The 25,657-nt window shown below is 41.9% G+C and overlaps 1 long non-coding RNA gene across 1 annotated transcript in view; it reads right to left on the bottom strand.

Annotated features, from left to right (window-relative positions):
* Positions 1-2,011: 2,011 nt before the first annotated feature.
* The window catches only part of LOC108951912 (uncharacterized), a 26,135-nt gene continuing 2,489 nt past the window's right edge, over positions 2,012-25,657 (bottom strand). Inside the window, exons 2-3 of the long non-coding RNA XR_001976484.2 lie at positions 6,544-6,706; positions 2,012-6,364 (exon numbers count right to left, since the gene is read on the bottom strand). This is a non-coding gene — a long non-coding RNA (uncharacterized LOC108951912). The remainder of the gene's footprint in view (positions 6,365-6,543; positions 6,707-25,657) is intronic.

The raw sequence follows: 25,657 nt of genomic DNA, 5'->3' as shown, positions 1-25,657 counted from the left end.
CTGATTGATCCAGCTACAGAGACAACTCAGCCTGTGCTAATTCGAGTCTGAAGAAAGAAGGAAGATTGTGTTAGGTAACTGACAGCAAGCACAAAACCTTGTCAGTCCAAATATAGGAGAAGAGTTGTTCTTGTCATTGGTTTGAATAGAGAGACCAGAGTCACTGTCACTAGCTGTAGCAAGGGACCAAAGAGCACCAATTAGAACACCAAAGTAATACGTTGCAAGTCAAGAGGATTGATGGTGATGAGGTGCATTTATGTGGTGACAGAGAAGAGGATGCTGCAAAGCAGTTTCACAAGGGATAACTAGAGGAGGGCCTCCTTGTCGCAACCACCACCATGCATGGCTTGCAATGGAGCAGACTCATCTTCTCTCCCCTTATCAGTCAGCTGACTTCTTCGGGTTCTAATTCCCCTTCTTCTCAATTGTTAGCTCAGAATTTGCTTGTTGGTGTGAGAGGTTGAAGCTGCCAGCATGATCTGGTCATGGTTCAGAGTTACCATAAGCATTAGCTGTAGGAAGATTACTTTTCCTCTTCTGCTTCAGTTAGAGATGGCAGTAGAGAAAGACAATGATGATCAACAAGATATGGTTACACAACAGGCATAGATCAAAGTGATAGAATCAAAGTCAGTAGATTAGCTATCCAAAAGATCTACATGTATCCCTACACCAAGAGAGAGGAGGGGGAAGAAGAGAACATATTTTGGTTTGATTCATCAGATCATCTGGCAGTTTCAACCACTCACTCAGCAACACAAGGCTGCATGTCTGGTTCTCTCCCTGGCTGTTGCTCCAAATTTACAGAGAAAGCTTACAAGAGGTACAAGTCTACTCATCTTTTCTCCTAATGCTATAGTGTTAATTGTTATCTTTTCCTTCTTGAGCTTCCTATTCATAATTCATGCTGTTGAACTTTGCTGCTCACTGGTATTTATCAGCTGTGAAGAGTATCTAACATGGTGTAAGAAATGAATCATAAATTTTGAGGTAAGTATTCTCTTATCATGTACTGCACTGTATTTTCAATATGCATGTACATATACAATATATTTACCCACCACTTTACATTTCTAGCATAGAATATAGAGTTGGACGAAAACATGTGCCCTGTTCTATGGACGAAAACATGTGCCCTGTTCTATGGTTTATACACATGTGTGTATAAATATATATGTATAATTCATCCAAATATACTGCTTAGACTGGCATAAAATGTCACATTTCAGGAGACCATAGAAAAGATAAGTAATATGAAATAATACAATTTAATTATGAGCAAACTTACACAAAATTTTAGCAAATGAACCTTTGCATTCATATAAACTGTTATCCCTGTAAAATTTAGCTCATTCTGCTTTTGGCTTCCAGCATTTTGTCACAGTAATAATCATAGACAGTCTTACAGATCCAATGCAAGTGCTCACACCAAAGACAGAAAGGTGGTAGGAAAAGGTACTTTCAAGTTTCAATATTTTTAGCAAACTAAAGTCTATTTGATTCCATGATAATCAGCAATATCACAGTAGTTGAAGCAACTCAATGTAAATTTCAAGGAGTTTCAAAGGGTAAGTTAAGCACAACTCACTTCAGTATCATACAAGGTTTTCTTGGCAGCTTTTCTGAAGCTTTTGGAACCTGAAGAAGAAGCTGATAATTAGTGATCCCAATACCAATATATCATGATACCTAAATATGCTGAAGGAATAATAAAACATTATTCCTCTAAATGTATGAAGTTGCAAATTTGAGTATAAATTGAGTCAGGTCAAGTGACTGTTGAGCCATTATTTTATACAGTGTTTTTAAAAATGCTAAGCGTCAAGGTTCCAAAATATTCGAGGCGTTAGGCGCTCACCTAGGTGCCTACTCGAGCGAAGCAAGACACTCTAAAATATTAAAATATTAAAAAATATATAATATAAATGATAAATATGATTAAATAAATTAAAATATAATATTAAATTAAAATTTTTGATGAATCTTCTGCATTAATTTGTACACTTACCATTAATCCTGAAACCCTGATAAAATTCTAAATAAATAGAGATTAACATTGCTAAATAGAGACTAATAACAATTCTAATTAAGAATTAGTTCGAAATAGGCCAATAGTTCTAAGGGTTAATATCAATTTTAGTTTATTATATGATAATAGTAGTTTTAATATTAGTTTAGGATTAACATTCAATTGTTAATAGTATTTAATCCATTATTAATAGTAACCATAATAGTAGAGGGGGAGAAAAGGAGTCACAAATGGTTGAACGTGAGGTAGGAGAGGACGATAGCGGTAGACAAAGCTACAGACTATCATAGATTTAGTTGATTTTGCCTAAGTCATGTGGCACCATTGCGTGTTCGTCTGCAAATAGTTAGCCTCCCTAAAACCTCTTACAGTCGCCTAAGGACCTGCAAAAAAGAAGACAATTAGAGGAAGCGTTTAACTCGGAATCCAACAAGTAGTCATTTTAATAAACACTTGATAGTCAATGTAAATTACAAACATAGACTTTGCAAGCTCTGAATAATTACGTAACAAAGGGTTTAAGGTGATCCATCATAGTTAAAAGTCTCCATAAGTGCTCACATGACACTACTATGGAACAAGACAAACGAACCAACCCTAGACACTACCCTAAACGCCCATCTAGCCATATGCCACCCGAGTAGCTCTTGAGTGGCTGATACTCTACACTACCCTACGGAGCTAGAGAACCCTAGAAATGGTTGCCTGGATAGCCTATTTTTAGACAGTTTTACCTCTGCACAACGACTACACACAACCTATGTTTACAAGATTGAAATGACCATAAAAGCTAACCAAAATAGGGCTACCAAGCCTACTGCAAGCCTTCTATATGTTGTGCAAAATATGAACAAAACTGAAAGACACAAACATACACAAACATTACATCGAACACCCTATTTACGTATCTGTCCATGACATTCTCCCCCACTTATTCTTTCGACGTCTTCGTCGAAGCCTTTACGAACGTTGCATCTCCTCACCTTTGTTGAATCTTCAATCTTTTACTCTAGTTGCAATGTACCTCTTGACTCACAACTACTCTCCATCGCTATTGTTAGTAATCGAACTTTGATCCGTCAATGTTGTTTCAACTTGCCAATTACTTTGACTATAGTGTAGGGTCGATCGAATTATCTTAATCAATCTTGGTTCCTGTGAATCCTTCGAATGAAGAAAAATATCTTCTTTATTTTGCACTAGTCTCTCAAACGTCGTTTTGCTTAAATTGGGTGGATACCTATTTGAGCCTTAACAAACATCACCTTGTAGATTTTGAAGTTTTTAAGGTCTTTCCTTCGTAAAATTTACCCATCGATTCCACTTTTACTTAGTTGTCACCTCCAAATAGGTTTACATTACTTCCACTTTTAATTGACACTATGTTGGAAAATGAGATAGCCAATCTACTCTCAGTAGAATTGATCACAATTGGTGAAGATTTAACAATTATTATTTCCCACTAAGTTTCTTGGAAGGATCTTTGAATATGTGTAGAACTCCTCTATTGGATAAATAAGAGAACTGAGGTATTCAATTTTACCCATTCTCTTAAGAGTTAAGAAGGCAAAGGTTCTTTGACTTCGCTCACCTCCTCGAGAGTTGTACTTCATGCATCAAGTTGATTACTAGCATTTGTCTACTCTTTGCTCACACTTCTGAAGCACCCGAAGTGTTTACACTCCTTGCATTGAGTTAGCTATTGCGATTCGCCTCATCATTGTTATCGAACTTATGAAATGCAAAAAGTTTTGCCCGAAAAGAACAAAATTTTGTTGACTTGGAACAAATATCTAATAATTTTAGCCGCCTCTATGATTATACTATCTTCTCTATCATTTTTGTCGCCTACTCCTCTGAGTAGAAAAGGTATAGCACTTCATACTACCTACTCCGTTCTTTGGTTGAGCACTTCTACATCGACCAAAAGTCCTCCACTTTTGGCTATCTTGATGACAAACCTATAGACATCAGTCTTACGAAATTCCCTAGCCTCTACCCTTTAACATTATCTAGATACTTATAATTTACCTTTGCATTCTCCACCTCTTCGGTCTCCTTTTACGACCATGCACTCTCCCTCCATGAGAGCAAGGGATCGCTGATGCTATGGAAGTTTTGCCTCTATGGTACCAGGGTACTACCATACCCATGGCCCTATTATCTATCGCCTCATATCTGCGTCCTTTCTTTACGATCATTAGGTTCACCTCTACGGCACTATGACACTCCTCTGAGTCTACCTCCATCCAAATCAATTCTTGGTTTTAGGTAGCTAAGTCCCTCTAGACTCATCATTGCTTTCTTGCCCCTTTCGACCTCCTACTTTAACACCTTTGTGTTCTCCAAGTAGTTTCCCTTGGTTGATAGAAAGAAAGACTATAACTCTCATACATAGCCTCTATCATCATGTTGCAGGGCTTGCACTGATTATAATCTTCTTTGTGTCCTTGGTAGCGACGTTCACTCACTCGAGCTTGTCTTCTAACTTGTTGGTCTCCCTCAAGTGAATATAAGCTCTAGAACAGTCTAACTCTCTAGCCGCTCTGATATACCTCTGTATGATCAAGTCCCTCACGGGACTTCTCCCATGTGCGTGTCACACTGTCTTGAATTGTTTTACCACAATCCGTTGGACTATGTCGCCTCCTGGTAATATCTCTATTGCATTTTGATCTTTGTGGGATAAATTCGGACTACGATCTCTCTAGATATGGCCTTTGCCAGCAATCGCAGGGCTTTCGCCACCTCCGATTGTATTCGCTCCTTTGGCAATCGACCTTTATCTACCCGCTCTCGAGTTATACATGGACGAAGCACAACTCTAGGATAGTTTGTTGCCTAGTAGCTCTCGAAGTCCATCGACTTTGCTGAAATTGGTATGTCATTATCTGGATCCTCGACCTCTGCCCCTAGCACAATCTTCACTATGCATAATTTCCTTTACGGCAACTCAAATGGCAACACTGTGACATATTCTTCATGAGTACCTATCTCTGCATCCTCTTACATCATGACAAGCCCTTCTAACCTCAACTTCGCCTCCGCAAGTTGAGTTGTCTTAGTTCCTCCATCAATTGTTTCATCAAGATAAAGTGTGTGTGCCTCGAAGCTCCCTCTGACATTGGCACCATACAAGATGAGTCTGCTCCATCAGAATGAGGGACCCATGGAATGACATAATCTCGCTCTTGCCTCTACAAGAGTTCATGTCCTTGGCTTCTATCCAAGAAAAGCTCTGCGCCTCCACTCTATGTTTTATCTTCTATGTCGACTCCCTTCATGTGGCTTTGCTCCTTAGTATGCATTGAGTTAATGGTGGCCCTCGCGCCCACTATATGACAGGTCAACCCTCCATTGAGTCTAATCTTTATATCGGCTTTAAATGTGCCTTCGTTTGGTGTTCTCTAAGGCTGCTCCCCTACTTAATCTCGTAATACGTCCACCAATGCATTACCTTATGCGAGATCATGCAATGACTCATCACTGCTTGCTCAATCCATTAAGCTTTATAGAGTTGTCGTCTTAAGGTACCCCCACAACATGTGCGGTTCGCTGCACATGATTCTCTTTCGGAAGAACAAGACTTATCCCACCTAGATATCTATCCCGTTGGAGTAACTTTTCTCTTTGCATCATTCTCTCTAAAGTTTTGAAGACCACCATCCCCTTAGACTACTCTGCCTTACTGAACAAACTGTGTGCTATTTCTCCACCATAAACGTACTTGCTAGATTACGACTCTTCGTCAATACAGCCCCTATTGTGCCCCTCAAAGCCTAGCAACAAGTTAAACCTACCATATACTTCAGCCTCATATGAATGTATCCTTCCCATGCTGAAGAGAGTTTTCATGCTTCATGGCACCAAATTTTGATCGCCTTGTGATGGTCACGGACAGTCCGTTGTTCGCATACAAGCTCTCGCATGAGTACCGAATTCTTTGAGTTAACAATTCCTCTTTACCTCTATGAGCTTTGTACAACTCTTTCGGTTGCCAAGTAACCCATCCCTCCTTGCACTATCTCATCCTTTGCCAAATGTCCTGCTTGCCTTAAGCACCATCAAGTTTAGTTACTAACGTCGATTCGTAGCTTAAACTCAACTATCCTAATCTTTGTGTGCTATGCGTTCTTCATGCTAGCTACCCCCAATGTAGCTTTGTTAGGTCTCTTACGTTTGCATACCAAGTGTTTTTAAGTGTGCTTCTTTCTCCCACTCTAATACCATCCGTCACAAACTTAGCTGGTTGTGCCTAAATCGTGTGGCACCATTGTGTGTCCGTCCACAAAGGGTTAGCCTCCCTGAAACCTTTTATGGTTCCTTCAGGACCTGCAAAAGAGAAGATGAGTTAGAAGAAGAATTTAACTCAGAATCTAACAAGTAGTCATTTCAACAAACACTTAATAGGCAATGCAAGTTACAAAGGGTTCAAGATGGCTCATCGTGGCCAAAAGTCCCCACATCACACTACTGCAGAACAAGGCAACGAAGCAATCCTAGATACTAACCTAAAGGCTCATCCAACCATGTGCCACCCCGCTAGCTCCTGCATACTGTGTTGGCTGACACTCCGCACCGCACCACTCTACGGAGCTAGAAAACCCCCCAAAATGGTTGCTTGGATGATTTGTTTCTGGATAGTTTTGTCTTTGCGCAACGACTGAACATAACCTGCATTTAGAAGACTAAAATGACCACAAAAGACAACCAAAATAGGGCTATCAAGCCTACTGTAAGCCCTCTACATACTGTACAAAACATAAATAAAACCGAAAGATACGAAAATATACAAGCATTACATCGAACGTCTTGTGTTTACAATATATTTGTCTGTGACAGGACGACATCAACGATGGTGGAGGAAGTTACGGTCCTATCCCTCGATGGTGAAAGGAGTTGCACACAAAAGCAATGATAGTGGAGGGAACTTCACACGAAAGCTATAGTAGTGAGAGCTTTGGACTTGTCCATCGATAGTAGAGGAAGCATCAAGCCTGTGCGTCAGCGACAAAGGCAACGGTGGGACAAAAGCGGCAAAGTACCTAGTGTTAATGGGTAGGGGAGTTACTATTACTATTTACTATGCTTAGTTGGTACGATTGAACCAAATAAGTCACTATTCAACCAAGTTTGACCATCTGGTTCGATTGCTCGCCTTCAACCAGGCGCTTACCCGAGGTGCTCAACACTTGGGTTCAGGCAAGCGCCCTATCAATGCTTCACTGAAACGCGTCACCTAGTAACTATGCCAGGCGCTTAGGCCTTGCCTCACCTAGGCAAGCATCCGGATGCTGTTTTAAACATTGATTCTATATTCTTGTACTTTTTGTAGTTATCTTTATCATATAAGGATTAAAAACCCACCATGATGTAGATTTAAACAAAGGAAATGACTGATTAAAATAACGTAACTCTTGAATTTGAATACATGACGACTAAAACATAATGTGAAAGGCAAAATAATATAGAATGAAGCAATGGCACAACTTAAGCATGATGCTGCACTTCATTCTTGTTCCCTTTTTTTCCGTAAGTATTGTAGGACTTTCCTGCTTTAGTACATACAATCTGATATTTCAGAGTTGTTTTAGGAGTTCAGATGAAATGGTAATATTAATCTATCAGGCAAAGCCCCATCTTTTTTCTGAACTTAACAGCCTTGAATTGGTGAAAATAAGCCAGTCTAGAGAGTAAAGGATAATATCCAACTATTTGAGAGTCTATATATAAGAAGAATAGATATACAACCAAACTGAAATCATCACAGTGATCGTATATGATCTTGTGTGCATACTGCAAAATTGACAGCAATCCCCAAGATAGTATTTGAGGCTTATATTCCAGAGGCAGCCATTGCTGCACTGTAGCCATCGCAGTTCCACTGTTTGTCCAAATGATAGCAATTCATGTGTTTCACAAAAGAAAAACAATCCCATGTGCCTTGTTTGCTGCTTCAATTCCTTCCACAATGTTTTCTTGACTGCACTGCTGTTTTTTCCCCACTGAAATCATACATGGAATAATTCTACACCTTTCACTACTTGTGTATAGTACACAGGAAACCCCAAAAACTTTACCACCTTGTCTGTATGGAACTATGAAGATTCCAACCTTTTGAAAGAGTTGGATGAAACTAAAACAAGATTCAGAGACCCTACACCAGGATCAAAGATAAAAGTTATTAGTTATCAAGTTGCAGGACGAGTGATGAGTAACCATGAACTCAGATAAATTAAAGGCCTCAATGAATTATCAGCATCATGATGTTGCAAGAACACCATCTTCTTTTGCATGCAAACTCCGCAAAGAGCATGATCGGACATGTGGTAGGAGTTGGTGAAACAGGCCCTGATAACACCAATTAGCAATATTTAAGCATGTGCATTCCTCTTACTTGCCTCAAAAAGCCAATGCAACCCAGACGCTATTCACTAGCAATAATATATAATAAGATCTAGATGTTTCTTCTCAAAAAAGAAGACCTTCCTGTTAGAAACGGGGTCGGCACTAAGAGGGGGGGTGAATTAGTGTAGCAAAAAAATCACATCTTCAAAAACTTTCGTACAATAAAATTTGTTTACGTTGAAAACAATTTCGGAAACTTAACTTAAAAGTGTATGGAAGCGTAGTGACTAAGTAAAGTAGTTTGCAGTATGTAAATGGCTACAATAGAAATGCAAATCAGATTTTAGAGTAGTTCGGTTAACGTGATCTACATCCACTTTCGGCTTCCTACTCCGACGAGGTCACCGGCGTCCATTAGAGGTCTTCCTTCAATAGGCGAAAACCAATCACCTTTTACACCCCTCTTCTCCTAAACCAATCACGGGTTTAGGAGACAACCCTTACAAACACTCGCACTCCTCTTACAGAATTCTAAACTTAGAATGGAAGAGGGAATTTCTAAAGAGGTTACAGCAACGTTTTCTCACTTTTGAATACTCTATGTTTGTGTTTATTAACCAGGGATGAGAGGGGTATTTATAGGCTTCAAGTTGATTCAAACTTTGGAGCCTAAAACTTTTTCATCCCCGGTTTCTCGGGCACGGGCGGTACCACCGCCCAGTGTCCACTGCCCTGGGTGGTGGTACTGCCCAGGCCTGGCGGTACCACCGCCCAGACTGGCGGTACCACTGCCTAGCACCCTGCCAGGGGTGGTACAATCGCCCAGACTAGCGGTACCACCGCTTGGCATAGTCTCGAAGACTGTGCCACGACGGTGAGACTTCTTGGGGCACTGTTTGGCCTCTTATTAGGACCAACACAATCCTTACATGGGTCTAGCTGACCCCTAATTAGGTTGGCTCAAATCCAAACCCAATTACGTGCTAACTATGATTCCTAAGACATTTGCTAAGCTAAATAAGTCCCTATGTCTTGGTTTCTTCTGACGAGCTTCCGGCGAACTTCCAATGATCTCTCGGCAATGTTCCAGCGGACTCTCGGTAAGCTCCTAGACTTCACGACGATCTACTTGGCGAGTTCCGATGAGCTTCTCTAGCAAGCTCCGAGACTTCTCGGCTGGTTCCACCAGAACTTCCGACGAACTGTCACGAACGGTCGTCGCGCACCCGCAACAACTCTGTTCAACGAACCGTTCGTCGCTCATACCCGCATGTACAGCTGCTTGACAGCATGTTTTCTCAAGGTTTTGGGTCATTTTGCTTGTAAATATGTAAGTTCGAACAAGCTGCAGCGTTGCAAAGCAATCGCTCACCGAACCGAGCAAAACAGCCCCAAAACAGCCCAAAACGGCTCCGTTTTCGCGTGCCGCGGGAGGTGAGCGGAGTGCTACCTCCGCTCACCAAAATGTCAGCCATCTCAGCACCCAGGAACCCCCCGGGTGGCACATGGCTGGATGGGGCTTCGGTTATATACCGGGCGTTGAACACTCTTTCGCAAGTTCGTACGTGACCTTTACGGGAACTTGGTTTTGCGCCCGGGACCAGGTGAGCGGCTGTTTGTGGGCTTGCAGCTGTTCGTTCATCCTTGAAAGCCTTGTTTTCCTCCCTCTCCCTCTTTTCTCTTGTGCACACAAGGTGTTCGACGATTTGCTTGTAAAGCTTCCCTTTTCGCGAGACTTCGAGACTTGTCCGTTGCTCGTTCTTTCGATCTAACTTTCTTTCTCTTTTACAGGTCCTTCGGGACCTGCGAGAGGTTACAAAGTGGCTGATCCTTGCGGAGCAAGATCGCAAGGGCGAAGCGCGACTTAGGCAACGCAAGCTAAGTTCGCGTCTTTGCCGCACGGGTGACCCGCGACTTTGGCAACGCACGCTAGCTTCGAGTCTTTGGCCGCAAGGGTGCCTCACGCCTTAGGCAATTCCAGCTAAGGTCGTGACATTGTGGTATCAGAGCGGGCAAGCTCTTTGATCGAACAGCGAACGAACTTCGCAACTTCGCCATGGCAAAGCATCGTGGCGAATCAAGCAAGACGGGGCAAGCTGGAACCTTGCCCCAAGCAGCCGCAGGTGGGCTGCATGTGCACACTCGCTCTCATGCTGTTGGAGCCGCTCACGAGGATCGCGGCAGCGAACAGGATGAGCGAGAAGTTGGCAACTCTCCGCGAGCGGAGGAAGTGCAATCTGGTGCGTTAACTGGGAAAAAGAGTCATAAGGAGAGACTCACGACGGCGGAAACCCGCTTGGATGTTCTGGAAGCGAGCATGGAGGAACTCTACCATGGCCAACAAAGACTTGTTGGGGTAGAGAGCTCGCAAGAGGAAGCGGAGTCCAGGATCGACAAGGTCGAGGCCCTAGTCGACCGACTGTCTGATGACACCAAGGACTCCGTGCAGCACTTACAAGATGTTGTGGCGGAACTCACCGCAAAGGTGGCCATGCTTACAAGAACGCTAAATGCGGGAGGAGGCAACACCCGCGCTGCACCGCCACAAAATTTGAGGGCACCTGAGCCCCATGGATACGGAGGGGCTAGAGATGCCAAGGAGCTCGAGAACTTTCTGTTCGACATGGAGCAATACTTCCGAGCTACGAGGCCCGATTCTGAAGATACCAAAGTTTCTATAGCAACAATGTATCTGAACGGAGATGCGAAACTTTGGTGGCGAACTCGTTGGGAGGAGATCCAACAAGGTCGGTGTCGAGTCGACACATGGGAAGACTTGAAGCGGGAGTTGAGAACTCAGTTCCTACCGGAGAACACAGAGTTCGTCGCAAGAAGGAAGTTGAGACAACTCCGCCAAAGTACCACCATCCGAGACTACGTGAAGCAATTTTCTGCACTAATGCTGGACATACAGGACATGTCTGAGAAAGACAAGTTGTTCAGCTTCCTTGATGGTTTGAAACCATGGGCTCAACAAGAGCTGAATCGAAGGAATGTTACCGATGTAGTCAGAGCAATTGCAGCTGCAGAAAGGCTCACCGACTTTGTTTCCTCTGAAGACCCGGCGAGAAGGAAACAATCTTCAAGCAATCGCCCTCCAAAACATTCTCGAGGGAAGGAGCTCGGGGGCGAACAAAAGAAGAAGAGCTCCCACAAAGGGCCGAACCCTAAAGGCAAGGCCTCAAAACCTGGAGGATGCTTCTTGTGCGGAGGACCGCACATGGTAAGGGAGTGCCCACAGAAACAGGCACTCAATGCTTTGACGGCTTCCATCCACCCTCCCCGATCGGACAAGGGCAAAGCTGTTGCTCTTAGTTCGAGCAGCTCAGAAACCAGCAGCGATGACAAAGAGTCGCAAGGACCCCGAATGGGAGCAATGCGTTTGTTGAACGCTATGCGGGGTCAAGTGGGGGAGAACAACAAGACAAAGCAACAGAAAGCAGGAAGTGGTGAGTTGATGTACGTAGACATCAAGCTAAATGGCCAAATGACCCGTGCAATGGTGGACACGAGCGCTACCCACAACTTCATTGCCGATCGTGAAGCACAGCGACTTGGGTTGATCTTGGAGAAGAGCCCAAGCCGAATGAAAGCGGTGAACTCGGAGGCCAGGCGAATCTCCGGGTTGGCGAAGGGTGTTCCTATCAAAATCGGGACTTGGAGAGGAAACACCAACATGATGGCCGTGCCACTGGACGACTTCCAAGTGATTCTTGGAATGGAGTTTATACACGCGGCAAAGTTGGTGCCGATGCCGTTCTTGAACTCCCTATGTATGATGGGAGGCGATGACCCCTGCGTGGTTCCCGTCTCTCGGAGAGGAACCAAGGAGCCCCAACATATTTCGGCGTTACAATTGAAGAAAGGGGTGCGAAAGGGCGAACTGACATTCGTGGCTGCTATGAAGCTAGAGCCACTCAACGAAGAGGCCATTCAAGAACCTGCTGTGGTGGCGAACGTCCTGAAGGAGTTCAAAGACGTTATGCCACCCGAGTTGCCGAAGACTCTTCCACCACGCAGAGGCGTGGATCACAGTATCGAGCTGGAGCCAGGAGTGAAGCCTCCAGCGAGACCACCCTACTGCATGCCCCCGCCAGAGTTGGCAGAACTCAGAAAGCAGTTAGGTGAACTGCTAAGCGGTGGTCTCATCCGCAGCTCAAAAGCACCTTTCGGAGCTCCAGTTCTCTTCCAGAAGAAACAAGATGGGAGCCTCCGATTATGCGTCGACTACCGAGCCCTCAACAAAGTAACAGTGAAGAACAAGTATCCCATCCCGCTCATTGCGGACTTGTTCGATCAATTGGGCAAGGCGAAGTATTTCTCAAAACTCGACCTTCGGTCGGGATATTGGCAGGTGCGCATTGCTGAAGGCGACGAAGCAAAGACTACTTGTGTGACCAGATATGGAGCGTTTGAGTTCTTGGTGATGCCTTTTGGCTTAACCAACGCTCCGGCCACATTCTGTACTCTCATGAACCAGCTATTCAAGGAGTATTTGGATAAGTTCGTGGTCGTCTACTTGGACGATATCGTCGTCTACAGCCAAACGCTCGAGGAGCATGTCAAGCACCTTCGGACGATTTTCAAGGTTCTCAGGGAGAACACGTTGTTCGTAAAAAGGGAGAAATGCTACTTTGCTCAAACTGAGATCCTATTCTTGGGGCATCGAATCGGTGATGGCTCCATTCGGATGGACAAGTCGAAGGTGCAAGCAGTTGCGGAATGGCGAACTCCAAAGAAGGTGCCAGAGTTGAGATCCTTCCTTGGTTTCGTCAACTACTATCGACGCTTCATTGCCGGGTATTTGAAGTGGGCAACCCCACTGACGGAGTTGCTGAAGAAGGAGCAGCCTTGGAAGTGGTCGGACAAATGTGAGATAGCATTCCAAGACCTGAAAGCTGCTGTCCTAGAAGAACCAGTACTCAAATTGCCAAACTATGGAGAGCCCTTTGAAGTCCACACAGATGCTTCGGACTTCGCTATTGGAGGAGTACTCATGCAGGAAGGTCATCCGGTGGCCTACGAGAGCCGCAAACTCAACGAGACCGAGAGGCGGTATCCAGTGCATGAGAAGGAGATAGACAGCAGTGATTCACTGTCTACGAGTTTGGCGACACTACCTTCTCGGGTCGCGATTTGTGCTGAGGACAGACAATATCGCCCTGAGTTATTTTCAAACTCAGAAGAAGCTCTCCCCAAAGCAAGCACGGTGGCAGGACTTCCTGGCTGAATTTGATATGGCAATGGAATACAAGCCCGGGAAGGCAAATGTCGTGGCCGATGCGCTGAGTCGGAAAGTGGAATGCGTGAATGCTGCACAACTGGAGGGCAGAGGCCAAGCAAGTCAGTTACACTCCAACTTCCTTTCCCGAATCAGAGATGGACTGTATAGTGATCCCCAGGCAGTTATCCTGATGCAGCTCATCAAAGAAGGCAAGGCGCGACGATTTTGGGTCCAGGAGGGACTTGTTTACACAAAAGGGAATAGGGTTTATGTTCCCCGAGTGGACAATTTAAGGCGTGAACTCTTAAAAGAGTGTCACGATTCCCTTTGGGCTGGACACCCCGGCATTCACAGAACGTTGGTTCTCGTAGAGAGGGCCTTCTACTGGCCAAAGATGGGGATTGATGTGGAGGAGTATGTTCGAACATGCCTTACTTGCCAACAAGACAAGGCGGAGCAGCGGAAGCCGGTGGGACTTTTGGAGCCGTTGCCTGTACCAGAAAGGCCATGGGAGAGCATTTCCTTAGACTTCATATCAAGCTTGCCACCTGTAGGGGGACTTGGATCGATACTCGTGGTGGTCGATCGGTTTTCAAAGTATGCAACTTTCATTGCTGCTCCCCTACATTGTTCAGCTGAAGAGGCGGCCAGACTGATGATGAAGGGTGTAGTGAAGTATTGGGGAGTCCCACACAATATCATCAGTGATCGTGATGCTCGATTCCTGGGACGATTCTGGACCGAGCTATTCAAATTGTTGGGGTCAAAGTTATACTTCTCTACAAGCCTCCACCCCTAGACGGATGGCCAGACTGAGAGAATAAATTCGCTCTTGGAGCAGTATCTCCGGCACTATGTGAGTGCCAATCAACGAGATTGGGTGAAGCTGTTGGACATCGCCCAATTCTCCTACAACTTGCAGCGGAGCTCTGCATCCAACAAGAGCCCCTTCGAAATTATCACAGGACAACAACCGTCGACTCCGCACACTATGGCAATTAGGTATACTGGGAGTAGTCCATCAGCCTATCATTTCGCAAAGGAGTGGCATCGAAATGCCGATATTGCGCGAGCTTACTTGGAGAAGGCGGCAAAACGGATGAAGAAGTGGGCAGACTTGGGAAGGCGACCACAAGAGTTCAAAGTTGGCAATTTGGTGTTGGTAAAGCTCCAACCAGCATCACTCCAATTCTTCAAGAACAGAGTTCACAAAGGATTGGTGCGTAAGTATGAAGGGCCCTTCCCAATTATCAGCAGAGTAGGCAATGTTTCTTACAAGTTGCAGCTGCCGGCGTGGTTCAAAATTCACAACGTTCTTCACGCCAGCAACCTGAAGGCCTACCATTCGGATCCGCAAGATGCTTCTCGAAGTGTTCCAACTCGGCTTCCTCCCATCACAGCCTCCTACGAGAAGCGAGTGGAAACCATTCTGGCGGATCGTAAGATAAAGCTACCCAGCGGAGCGGAACAGACAGAGTACTTGGTGAAGTGGCGAAAGCTTCCCCGAACTGAAGCCAGTTGGGAGCCTGAAGACGCCCTGCGACATGAAGAAGAAGTCATCAACAACTACCAACAAGCGTCGACGAGGGCGTCGACAGTTTAAGTGGGGGAGAATGTCACGAACGGTCGTCGCGCACCAGCAACAACTCTGTTCAACGAACCGTTCGTCGCTCACACCCGCATGTACAGCTGCTTGACAGCATGTTTTCTCAAGGTTTTGGGTCATTTTGCTTGTAAATATGTAAGTTCGAACAAGCTGCAGCGTTGCAAAGCGATCGCTCACCGAACCGAGCAAAACAGCCCCAAAACGGCTCCGTTTTCGCGTGCCGCGGGAGGTGAGCGGAGTGCTACCTCCGCTCACCAAAATGTCAGCCATCTCAGCACCCAGGAACCCCCCGGGTGGCATATGGCTGGATGGGGCTTCGGTTATATACCGGGCGTTGAACACTCTTTCGCAAGTTCGCACGTGACCTTTACGGGAACTTGGTTTTGCGCCCGGGACCAGGTGAGCGGCTGTTTGTGGGCTTGCAGCTGTTCGTTCATCCTTGAAAGCCTTGTTTTCCTCCCTCTCCCTCTTTTCTCTTGTGCACACAAGGTGTTCGACGATTTGCTTGTAAAGCTTCCCTTTTCGCGAGACTTCGGGACTTGTCCGTTGCTCGTTCTTTCGATCTAACTTTCTTTCTCTTTTACAGGTCCTTCGGGACCTGCGAGAGGTTACAAAGTGGCTGATCCTTGCGGAGCAAGATCGCAAGGGCGAAGCGCGACTTAGGCAACGCAAGCTAAGTTCGCGTCTTTGCCGCACGGGTGACCCGCGACTTTGGCAACGCACGCTAGCTTCGAGTCTTTGGCCGCAAGGGTGCCTCACGCCTTAGGCAATTCCAGCTAAGGTCGTGACAGAACGTCCGGACTTCCGACAAAATCTCGAACTCCCAACGAACTCTCGAACTCCCAACGAAATCGTGTCCTTGACTCCAAAACTTTATTTTGCTTCATGTCTTGCTATCGTAGTTAATCCTGCACATGTAAAATACACTTCAATCTAGATAATTAATACTAATCATTAATCATGTTGTCCGGCATGTCATTGGTCCCTTGACGCTTCGTCCGATTCTTCGGCGCATCGTCCTCTCTTGCAGCCTATTGCCCAATTGACCAGTTGACTCCGCAACTCTGATATCCTTGGCGCAATATCCGCTCTTCTTGGCCCGATGCCCGAATCCATGGCCCGAATCCTTCTATCGATACATCGATCGATCCTCCAGCTCGACGTCCAATCTTTTGACATATTTTCCTCCAGCACAATATGATTCTTCCTGTTTTAATTGTTTCATCTTGATCGAAGCATCCTACGTCACTCAAAACACAGATTAAAACATAAATAATTATCAATTGGTTTTATCATCAAAATCCAAGATTCAACAATCTTCCCCTTTTTGATGATGACAATCAATCGATGATGGAGTTAATCTTAACTCCCGGAGTTTAAACAAACTCCCCCTATCAATATGTCATATTGATAGAAACTCTTGGATTCAAAAATCCAAGCAACATATTATCATAAACTTATGCATAATATGTCATCATACTTCTCCCCCTTTGTCATCAACAAAAAGAAGTCCAATTCTCATGTGTTTAGAAGTCAAATCATTGCATATTTATTAGGACTCTAGCTTGGAGAGTCCTAATTGAGAGGGACATTCTGTTAGGACTCTAGCTAGGAGAGTCCTAATTGAGAGGGACATTCATGTAGTAGGTTTTTTCTTAGAGATGAATTAGGAGTTGTAAGGGGATAGGAGTCTTGAGTAGGAGTCCTATTAGGAGTTGATTAGAAGTAAGAGTCTTAAGTAGGAGTCCTATTAGGAGTTAGGGTTTAGAAGCCCTATAAATAGCCATGTATTCCTTCTCTTTTCTTAAGCAATAGATGAATTTTTTCTGCAGCCTTTGAGCAGCAACTTGGAGGGAGGAACCCCTATAGAGTTCCAAGGAGGTCGATCCCCTAAAGAGATCAACCCCAAGTTTAGAATCTGCAAGGGTTCTAACACCTGGTATCAGAGCAGCGTTCTTGGCATCTCGCTGCCCTTCCACTGCCATTCATCAGCCCTCCACAACCGCCCAAAGCAATTCCCACAATTGCTTGAAAGATCGTCGTCGAATTCCGCCATCATCTCCACCACTGCGGATCATCCTTTGATCTCCCCGTGAATTGCAACAGGTTCTGGTTTCCTACCTTACTACTGCTGCAATTTAGTTATCCTTATTCAAAAATCCAAAAAAAAAAATTGTTCCTATATTGCTGCATAAACCTTTCGTCACAAAGTTTTCATCTCTACGACGAAAGATAGATTGCAGAATTCCAGCCGCATAGTGCCATCTGTTTGATCTTGCTACTATGCTTTTTCTATCCAAATTTCTATGAAATTTTTATGACATCTTTGACACTTCCTAACAGCAGATTTCCCTTTGGTTTTTTCAAAAAATTCTCAATATAAACCATTGATCTTTTACATCAAATCTGCTATACTTAAAAATCTGCACTGTAAAATTTCAACCGCATAGCACTATTTGTTTGATCTTGATACTACATTATTTCTATCCAAATCTCTACGAAATTTTTATGATAGCTTTGAAACTTCCTAATAGTAGATTTCCCTTTGGTTTCATCAAAAAATTCTCAATATAAACCACTGATCTTTTACGTCCAATCTACTATACCTAAAAATCTGTGCTGCAGAAAATTTCAGCCGCATATTGTTGCCTTAACCCATCTATTTGCAATCTTTTTTGAATGAAATTTCTTATACACTTCATAGATCATCTTGGCTTCCATATAAGATTGATCTATTAAGAAATTCATCTCTAAAAATGATTTTATGTTGCTGTAAATTTTCGTCGTAACCCGCTGAAATTTTTCGACGAGAATTCTGCAATCACAACTTGCACCAATTTCCTTGCAGTTATACTACCGAAATTTTCTTGATTAAATTAGATATCCTTGCTATCATATAAACTGTGATTTTGCTATCAATTCCCTCCTCAATTCTCTCAAGTTTTTGGTGGAAATTACGTCAAGAAACAATTGTTTCTTCGACGACAATTCTACTCTTACAAGACAGCACATACTTGCTGCAACTTCCACTGATTTCTATCAAACCTTTGCTACCATCTACCACAGATCTAAAACATTTATCCATAGCCCTAAAACTCCACTAAACCACACCCTCAAACTGCACCCAAAACAGCCACAAAACAAGCCTAAATCGTAGCCTACATCCATCGATCCACCAATCCTTTCGACCATCACTTCTCTCAACTATACATGCCTTTAACCTGACAACAAAAGAGAGATCTTAATATCATAGATTTGGAGGCATATACTATGGCATCTAAGGAGGCAATCAATGCTAAATTCGAAGCCTTGGAGGCGCGAATGGAGGATAAGATTCGGACGCTCTTTACCGAACTCAAATTGGGCCGACCACTAAGCCCGAAAAAATCATATCACGGAGAGAGCTTTGCCTAATCGCGCCAGGCCTAAAGAGATGAGTTCCAAGGGAGGGGAGGCTCTATGACTAACCCCAACTATCTATGCATGAGAATGGACTTCCCTAGATGGGAAGAAGGAGACCCGATTGGTTGGATCTCGCACGCGGAGCGATATTTTCAGTACCACAAAACCGCGGATGCATCTATGGTGAAAATTGCAGCTATACATCTTGAAGGGGATGCTATACAATGGTTTGACCAGATTGAACATACTTATGGAGTCCTTTCATGGTAATAATTTAAAGAAGGACTGCTGATCCGCTTCAGACCAACCGATTACGAGAATATTGACGGACAACTAGCAAAGATCCGACAAACTTCCACCATTCAGGAGTACCAAACCAGGTTTGAAAGGTTATATAATCAAACTCATGATTGGTCTCAAAAACAGCTATTGAGGACCTTCATTGAGGGCTTGAAGCCGAAGATCCGAGGAGAAGTTAAAGCGCGACAACCGTATACGCTTATGGCAGCCATCTCTTTCGCACAACATCAAGAGGAGCAATTGAACCATGAAGCTCGGAGGACTAGGGTCGCTCCTCAACCAGTAATATTGAAGCCCTCAGCCCCCCCTACTATTGACCAAATCCCTACACTAAAGAGGTTAACAAGAGAAGAGCTTCGGGAGCGATATGTGAAGGGGTTATGTTGGCATTGTGACGAGCCGTGGAGCCGTGAGCATCGCTGTAGTAAAGGAGGACTTCTTATAATTGAATCGATAGAAGAAGAGGTCATTGAACATTCAGAAGAGAGCCTTGAACATGAAGAAAAAGATGCAGAAGAAGAGCCACAACTGACTGAAGTTATGGTACATACACTAGTTGGCTACTCAAACCCGCAAACGATGAAAGTTGGAGGCCTTCTCAAACAACAACCGATCACTGTTCTCATCGACACGGGCATCACTAATAACTTCCTAAACAGTAAGGTTGCTGCCCATATGAACTTACCTATTGAGAATTGTAGCAGGTTTGTCGTTAAGGTCGCCAACGGACGGATTTTGAAGTGTGATCATAGGTGCCCGCAGGTGAAACTGTTGCTGCAAGACCAAGAGATAATTGTAGATTTCTTCCTCTTCCCTCTTGATGATCATGAGGCCATACTTAGAATTAAATGGTTGATGACATTAGGTGATATTTCTTAGACTTTTATGCAATTATTTATAAAATTTTACAGTAAGGAGAAACAGGTGATACTGCATGGGAAACGTGAGGGCGACGTAACGATGATTTGCACACAACAAATGGAGAAGGTTTTGCATAAAGCATGCAGGGGCTTTTTGGTACAACTTGAGCAGCAAATTAAAGGAGAGCCAATAGAATTTGAAGATCCAAACCTATTTCCTTTGCTTGCTGAATTTTCAGATATATTTGACGAGCCACACAACCTACCTCTTACTCGTCGGCATGATCATTGTATAATGATTTTTCCAGTCAAATCTCCAGCAAATACTCAGCCATATCGGTATCCACATCTCCAGAAGGATGAAATAGAAAGAATTTTAAAAGAGATGCTTGAAACAGGAGTTATTCGGCCAAGTTGCAACATCTACTTTTCACAGGTGCTACTTGTACGCAAGAAGGACGGAACATGGCGAATATGCGTTGATTACCGAGCTCTCAATGGCATAACCATCAAGAACAAATATCTTATTCCAATAGCAGATGAATTGCTAGATGAAAGGGAGCATAAATCTTCACAAAGCTGGACCTTCGATCCGGGTATTATCAAATACGAGTGTATGAAGAAGTCATACCGAAAACCGCCTTTCGAACACACAACGGCCACTACAAATTTTTACTTTCTTCAACAAAAGGTGAAATATCTTGGGCATATCATATCAAAGGAAGGTGTGATGGTGGACCCCTTAAAAATTGAAGCAATGCAAAACTAGCCTACCACGAGGAACATAAAATTGCTACATGGCTTTTTGGGTTTAACAGGCTACTACCGTAAGTTCGTGAACAACTATGGAAGGATCAGTGCACCACTTACTTCCTTATTGGAAAAAGATGTCTTCCAATGGTCGGACAGAGCCTCCACTGCCTTCGACAAACTTAAGGCAGCTATAACGACGGCGCCGGTGCTAGCGCTACCAGATTTCAACCGACCCTTCATCATTAAGGCCGATACATCTGGAGACAGAATAGGAGACATTCTCATGCAAGATGGTCAACCACTCACATACATTAGCAAGACATTGTCTCCCCCCTATCAAAACATGTTAACATATGATAAGGAGATGCTCGCCATTGTGCACGCAGCAACGAGGTGGAGATCGTACTTGATCAGGCGATACTTTCAAATCAAGACCGACCATAAAAGCCTAAAATATCTCTTGGAGCAGAAGATATCTTCCCCCGAGCAGCAAAAATGGGTAACAAAACTTCTTGGATTTGATTATGAAATAACTTACAAAAGGTGGAAAGAGAATGTTGTTGCAGATGCGCTTTCGCAGCTACCTGAGCAAGCTGAATTTTCGATCGTTTTACTTCCAACCAGCGACTTCCTTGAGGATATTAAGATGGAATGGCAGGAATATTCGGAGACCAGTAAGAAAAAAAAAAAAAAATTAGAGGAAGCACCAAGCTCCGTGGCTCATTACAATTGGGACTCAAAAGAATTATGCTATAAGGGACGCATTGTGCTTATGACAAACTCTACTTGCATATTCAAGAGCAGATTTTGGACAAAGTTATTCCATATGCAGGGTACTAAATTGAAAAGGAGTACGACATATCACCCACAAACCAACAGCCAGACGAAAGTTTTAAATAAGTGCTTGGAGACAGCCCAAAGCCACCCACCAAATATAACTACCCAAAGAGAACTCCAGACCCAACCATGTGCCATTATTGATCGACGGATCATGACTCGACGACGACGACCCACTAATGAAGTGCTAATACAGTGGGCGAACCTACCAATAGAAGATGCCACTTGGGAGAACTATGACGACTTGAAAATCAAATTCCCAGAATTCATGAATCATCAGCCTCGAGGACAAGGCTGATTTAAAGAGGGCGGGTCTGTTAGGACTCTAGCTAGGAGAGTCCTAATTGAGAGGGATATTCTGTTAGGACTCTAGCTAGGAGAGTCCTAATTGAGAGGGACATTCATGTAGGAGGTTTTTTCTTAGAGAAGAATTAGGAGTTATAAGGGGATAGGAGTCTTGAGTAGGAGTCCTATTATGAGTTGGTTAGAAGTAAGAGTCTTAAGTAGGAGTCATATTAGGAATTAGGGTTTAGAAGCCCTATAAATAGCCATGTATTCCTTCTCTTTTCTTAAGCAATAGATGAATCTTTTCTGCAGCCTTTGAGCAGCAACTTGGAGGGAGAAACCCCTATAGAGTTCCAAGGAGGTCGATCCCCTAAAGAGATCAACCCCAAGTTTAGAATCTGCAAGGGTTCTAAAAATATTAAACATAATTTTCAATTTTTATCATCATGCAATTTGAAGCTAGAAAATTTAGTAAGTATTACATCATGCTTAGAATATGCAAACTATCAAGTTTTAGATTTGCAAGATAGTAAGATATTATGTTCTACATCATACAAGCTAGCAAAATTTATCATCATTTTAGAAAGTGTAAGCTAGCAATTTTCTATCACTTTATAATATGAATAATCACCAAATCATCATTAATTTTAAAGATGTGCATGATTGTAAATTTTGCAAGTTTGTATTTTTGCTTTTTAAGATAGGCAAGCTAGTGATTATCAAGATAGCAAGCTCTTTCTTCTCTTTTGAGAAGTGTCATTTTTGCTTCCTTTGCAAAGTGCACGCTAGCAAATTTTACACATATGAAAGTTAGCAAAGTTTTACATCTTTTGAGATAAGCAAGCTTTTTGCTTCTCTTTATGATGTCCAAACTAGCAACTGTTGCTTTTCTTTGCGATGCACAAGTTAGCAAATTTTGCTTCATTCTTGAATTATGCAAGCTAGCATCTTTCTCTTTGAGATGTGCATATTAGCAACTCTTTCTCCCCCTTTGTCATTGGCAAAAAGAAGGGAAGACTCTTTACATCAATTTTTCAAATCATGACAAAGGTAAAGTATCAATCTTATTTGTGCATCATTATATTTTCAAATTAAAACATGTACAATTTCAAAAGCTTACATTTCATTTTTCATACACGATACCAAAAAATAAATTAATCATCATTATGAGCATATCATACATGATACTAAAACATTAAAATCTTTAAGTATTTATCAACATTTTAATCATGATACCAAACATTTATCATCTAGAGCATTCATGATATATATTATATGTAATACATCATATACATCATTATAAAAAGCACAAGTATTGCATGCATTCATATCATCACATGAAGAATATCAAGAAGAACTTGGTGATGAGATATTACTTCATGAATACAAGAAATTTTACATAATAAAATTCAAGTCATAAACCTTAAAATAGCATATCATGGTTTATTAGAATTAGTCTTCTTTTTAGTGAATAGCAAAAAGGATAGTAGGAGAACAAGATCTCAATTCATGCGTATCAAATTTTCAATCATCAAAATCATGATTCATCTAGAAAATTCTCCTCTTTAAATATTCAAAGAGAGATCTTAGGAGATCAAATAATAAAAGATATTCAAATAAAATTTTAAGTCATGAATTTTAAAAATAATATTATTTTCAGTAAATCGCAAAAGAAAACGTAGGAGAAAAAGATTTCAATTCATGCATAAGAACTCTTATGATTCATATTGAAAATTTTCTCAAAATGCAAGAGAATAAAGAGTAAGAAATATTGATTCATAAAAGATTTTCAAGTTATAATCAATTTATGAATACCGAAAAAACATTCATGATTCATTTAGATAATTTTCCTTTTTAGTAAATGACAAAAGGAAGCAAAGGAGATCAAAAACCAAGATCTTGATTTATTTAAAAAATTTCAAGTTATAAATCTCGAAAGATCAAGATAAACTCATTCAAATTCAACTGGTCACATCAAAATCATTTTCAAAAGATTCACAAAAGCATAATATACATGGATTCATTAATTTTTTTATCAAAAACTCAATAGATATGGAAAATGTATTCCCCCTATTTTTATGTATTTCATTTTGAAGTGATTGATTTCATATAAACATGCTCAAGTTTTTTTTCTTATGAAAACCATACATCATAGTTTAAAATCGAAAAAGCAACATTTCATCATGAATAACTTCAAAGTCTCATGCATAATATAAAATCATCAATCATGGTATCAAAACATCATTATGCATCATTAAATCATCAAGCATGATTTCATATTTTCAATCAAAATCATTTTGTTTATTTATCATAAAATATATATTTTTCATGATTATGTTTAAAATTACTAGCATGATCCTAATTTTGTAGCATTTTTATTATATTAAACATGTAATTTTCAAGAAAAATTAATTATAAACTAAGTTAAAAAAGAAAATACATTATAAAAAGAATCATGTAATTTTAAAATAAATTAAGGGGGTTTCGATTACCTCATCGTCGAAATTCGTTAAGGCGTAATTTGCCACCTCACCTTTGTTGATTTTCTCCTCGTCTTCGGAGGAGCTCGATTCATCCCAATTTATGTTCTTCTTCTTGTGTTCAAAGCAAGTAGTTGTGTTTTTTTTGTTCTTTAATTTTTGTTTCATGAACTTTTTAAATTTATTAGTGTGGAGTTCAAGTTCACCATCACTTGAGCTTATGCTCAAGTGGTCTTCAAATATTCTATTTCCGAAATCCTTCCTGTTTTTTAGAATGTGGTTCTCGAGTTCTTCACGTGTATTGTACGTCATTTCATAGGTCATAAAAAACCCTATTAGTTCTTTAAGAGGGAAATAGTTCAAATCTTTTGATTCTTGTATTGTCGTTACTTTCAAATTCTAATTTTTATATAGAGATCTTAAAATCTTGTTAACGAGTTCAAAATTCGAAAAACTTTTACTAAGTACTTTTAAACCATTGACGACATCCGTAAAATGGGTGTACATGCCAATAATGATTTCGCTTGGTTTCATATGAAAAAATTTAAAATCGTGCATTAAAAGGTTAATCGTAGAATCTTTAACTCTATTCGTGCCTTCGTATGTGGTTTCAAGAATATGCTAAATGTTGAAAGTCGTTTCGCACAACTCGATTAAACTCGTTTTTGTCTAAGGCACAAAATAAGGCATTCATAGCCTTTGCATTTAAAGAAAATGTATTCTTCTCCAAATCATTCCAATGGTTTATTGGAAGAGAAGACATTTGAAAATCAAATTCGACTATGTGCCATAAATCGAGATTTAATAAAAGTAAGAAAACTCTCATTCGGGTTTTCCAATAAGTGTAGTCCGTCCCATTGAAAAAGGGAGGACGAATGAGAGAGTGACCATCTTAAAAGCCGAAAAGAGTCATTTCTCTTGGGTGTTAAACCAACTGAGAAATAACGAGGCTCTGATACTAATTTTTAGAAATGGGGTCGGCACTGGAGGGGTGAATTAGTGCAGCGAAAAAATCACGTCTTCAAAAACTTTCGTACGATAAAATATGTTTACGTTAAAAATAATTTTGGAAACTTAACTTAAAAGTGTATGGAAGCGTAGTGACTAAGTAAAGTAGTTTATAGTATGTAAATGGAAACAATAGAAATGCAAACCAGATTTTAGAGTGGTTCGGTCAACGTGATCTACATCCACTTTCGGCTTCCTCCTCCGACGAGGTCACCGGCATCCACTAGAGGTCTTCCTTCAATAGGCGAAGACCAACCACCTTTTACACCCCTCTTCTCCTTTTCACGGGTTTAGAAGACAACCCTTACAAGCACTCACACTCCTCTTATAGAATTCTAAACTTAGAATGGAGGGGTATTTATAGGCTTTAAGTTAATTCAAACTTGGAGGGGTTTCTCAAGAGATTGCAGTAGCATTTTCTCACTTTTGAATACTCTGTGCTTGTATTTATTAAACAGGGATGAGAGTGGTATTTATAGGCTTCAAGTGATTCAAACTTGAAGCCTAAAACTTTCCCATCCC

This window comes from Musa acuminata, chromosome BXJ3-4 (genome assembly GCF_036884655.1).
Source record: "Musa acuminata AAA Group cultivar baxijiao chromosome BXJ3-4, Cavendish_Baxijiao_AAA, whole genome shotgun sequence".
NCBI lineage: Eukaryota > Viridiplantae > Streptophyta > Magnoliopsida > Zingiberales > Musaceae > Musa > Musa acuminata.
Note: the sequence above shows the minus strand (reverse complement) of the source record. Positions and strands in the feature narration are given on the sequence as shown.